Genomic DNA, 3876 nt, shown 5'->3' with positions numbered 1-3876 from the left:
GAACCAAGAAAGGTTTCATCACTCCTTCTTCTGACCCAAAAGAGGCTGAATGCTTCAATTGCCATGAAAAGACTCATTGGGAGCGGAACTGCCCAAAGTACCAGCAGGATGTGAAGGATGGGAAAGTTAAACCCAACCATGCAGGTATTTACACTATCTTATCTAATAACTCACCACATTCTAAATCTTGGGTCCTTGATACCAATTTTGGTATTCATATTTGTTGTGACTTGAAGGGACTAAGAAAAAGTGAGAATGTGGAGCAAGGAAGAATAAACTTGGTCATGGGGAATAGGAAAGCTTCACCTATCACCAAGATTGGAGTTTATACTTTATCGCTAAGTAGTGGGTTCAGTTTAGATTTGAATAAATGTTGTTATTCGCCAGGAATGGCAAAAAATATTATTTCCTTTCATGCATTGTACAAACAAGGGTTTACGTTTTCATTTAATAATGAAGTTGGTTCTATTGATGCTTTCTTTAATAATGTTTTTATTTTAAAGCATTACCCTGTGATGGTGTGTATGAAGCTGTATCTGTTGTAGATAACTTAGGAAATAATGTTTTGTGTATTGATTCTACTAATAATAATAACTTGGAGAAAGCATCATTATGGCATTGTCGTCTTGGACATATAAGCAAGAAACGCATAGGCCAACTCCAAAAGGATGGAGTCTTGGAGTCGTTTGACCTAAAGTCAGATGATAGTTGCGAATCATGCTTACTTGGAAAAATGACAAAGTCACCCTTCACAGGTTCTTGTGAGAGAGGTGAAGGTTTGTTGGACCTTGTACACACGGATGTGTGTGGACCATTCAAACATGCCACAAGGGATGCTAATCGTTATTATTTGACTTTTACTGATGATTACAGTAGGTATGGATATGTCTACTTAATCAAGCATAAGTCAGAGACTTTCGAGAGGTTTAAGGAATTTAAAAAGGAAGTAGAGAATCAATTGGGCAGGAACATTAAGATGCTTCGATCCGATCGAGGTGGTGAGTATCTTAGTTCATAGTTCCTCGACTATCTTAGGGAATGTGGGATTGTCTCACAATTGACACCTCCCAGGACACCACAGTTGAATGGTGTAGCTGAGAGGCACAATCGAACCTTGTTAGATATGGTTCGTTCCATGATGAGTCGAGCTACGCTACCAATCTCATTCTGGGGGTATGCCTTAGATACTGCCGCCCATATTCTTAATCTAGTCCCTACGAAGAAAGTTGCCAAAACTCCTCACGAGATGTGGACTGGTAAAGTACCTAAACTAGACCACATCAAGATTTAGGGTTGCGAGGCTTTCGTGAGACGCGAGACTCATGATAAGCTCGAACCTCGAAGAGAGAGGTGTATTTTCATCGGCTACCCACAACAATCCTTTGGTTACCTCTTCTACAAACCTAGTGATAATGTGGTCTTTGTAGCAAGAAGAGGAGTCTTTCGAGAGAGAGAATTTATAAGCCAAGGAAACAGTGGGAGGCAAGTTGATCTTGAAGAAATTCAAGAGTCAAGTGGTGAAGGAACTTCGAACCCTAGCCCTCAACTTGAGGAGGAAACTCCTGTTGAGCCAGTTGATGTGCCTGTACCTCTGAGGCGTTCCACGAGAGTTAGGAATGCACCTGAGCATTATTATGGTTTCCATATTACTGTGGAAGGTGAGACACTTATTAGTGATGAGACACTAGTAGGTCTGGATGAAACTAACAGCTACACGGAAGCCATGGCAGGCCCTGAGGCTGCTAAATGGAAAGAGGCTATGGATAGCGAGATACAATCCATGTATGACAATCAAGTTTGGAACTTGGTTGAGAATGTACCCGGTCGTAAGATTGTAGGGTGAAAATGGATCTTCAAGAAGAAGACCGACATGGATGGTAATGTACACACTTATAAGGCACAACTGGTTGCAAAAGGTTATTCTCAAACTCCGGGAGTTGATTATGATGAAACCTTTTCACCAGTGGCCAAGATAAAGTCTATTAGGGTTCTGTTAGCCATTGCTACATTTCATGATTATGAAATATGGCAAATGGATGTCAAAACCGCTTTCCTTAATGGAAAGTTGGCTGAGGATGTTTACATGGTTTAGCCAGAGGGTTTTGTCAGTACAGAGTACCCTAATAGAGTGTGTAAACTCGAGAAATCCGTTTATGGATTGAAACAGGCACCTCACAGGTGGAATCTTTGCTTTGATGAGAAAGTCAAGGAATTTGGTTTTTCAAGGAGTGAATATGAATCTTGCGTCTATATCAAGGCTAGTGGGAGCATAGTCAGTTTTTTGGTACTGTATGTGGACGACATACTACTCATAGGAAATGACATCCCAGTTCTGCAAGAAGTAAAGTCCTGGCTTGGGAAGTGTTTCGCTATGAAGGACCTTAGGGAAGCTGCCTATATCCTAGGGATAAGGATTTTGAGAAACAGGAGTAAAAGACTAATTGGATTTAGTCAAAGCACCTATGTGGACAAAGTGTTGAAAAGATTCAACATGCATAACTCCAAGAAAGGTGAGTTACCCATTTAGAGTAATGCCAGATTGAGTAAGACACAAAGCCCTAGTACTCAGGCTGAGATAGCAGAAATGAGTCGACTACCTTATGCTTCAGCTGTAGGATCGATCATGTATGCTATGACGTGTACTCGACCTGATGTAGCCTTTGCTTTGAGCATGGTTAGCATGTATCAGGGGAACCCTGGCAAGGAACACTGGACTGCGGTAAAGAATATCCTCAAGTACCTGCGAAGGACTAAGGATTGGGTCCTTACCTTCGGTGGGAGTGATGACTTGAGAGTTGTAGGGTATAGTGATGCTAGCTTCCAGACTAATAGGGATAATTTCCACTCTCAGTCGGGCTGGGTCTTTACCTTAAACGGAGGAGCAATCACTTGGAAGAGTTCCAAGCAGGAGACAGTGGCTGATTCCACTTGTGAATCAGAGTATATAGCAGCAAGTGAGGTAGCAAAGGAGGCTATATGGCTAAAGAACTTCATCGGAGACCTTGGAGTTGTACCAGCTATAAAAGAGCCGATGGAGATTTTCTTTGACAACAATAGTGCGGTTGCCTTAGCCAAGGAACCAAGAGATCATGGGAGATCCAGACACATTGACAGAAAAAATCACTTCATCAGACATCGAATAGAAGAAGGAATCCTCGTGGCGAAGAGGGTATCATCGGATGAGAACCCAGCAGATCCCCTCACGAAGGGACTGAGTAGGGTTAAGCATCTCCAGCATGGTCGGAGCATAGGGCTGAAGGATGATATAAGTTTTAGTAGTTAGATAAATTATGAAATTTGTAAAGTGTAATTGACATTTGATGATGAATAAAAGGTGTTTTATTTATGAGTAAAGTGTTGCTATCTCTTGTCAATCGTTTACTTTATTTCTTTTTGCATGTTTTGACTTCCAGAATAATTATGTTTGGTATATCATATTATTCAAACCTCCACAGTCGGTCATATGTCGGAAGTAGGTATGAATCAAGACTGTCATGATTGGTTGCAGAGGTCTAAGGTGTTGGACATGGCTACAACAATCATGAGTGCTCATAAGTTGTGAGCATTGGACTCAACCCACGCTCACTGGAATCACTTCATGGAAGTCTATCTCGAGTGATCGTGAGACGGTAATATCATATAAGTCTTCAAACCTAGAGATATGATTTGTTACTTACAAGTTGGTTATGCATTGATTGTACAAAAACGCATTGGTAACTCGATGTTATAAAACGTGCTTTTATGTGTAATTCAATGAGTGGTAGAACAAACATATGAGTCAAAGTTTATCTGTTCCTTCTTGGATTAGAAGCTGATATCTGGGCCCCTCGATGATTTTGTTTTGACCTATGTACCGGGCCCGGTCAGAACTAAATT

Source organism: Lactuca saligna, chromosome 5 (genome assembly GCF_052625555.1).
Source record: "Lactuca saligna cultivar CGN05327 chromosome 5, ASM5262555v1, whole genome shotgun sequence".
NCBI classification, from domain to species: Eukaryota; Viridiplantae; Streptophyta; class Magnoliopsida; order Asterales; family Asteraceae; genus Lactuca; species Lactuca saligna.
The sequence above is the reverse complement of the archived record's forward strand: the minus strand, read 5'-3'. Positions refer to the sequence as shown.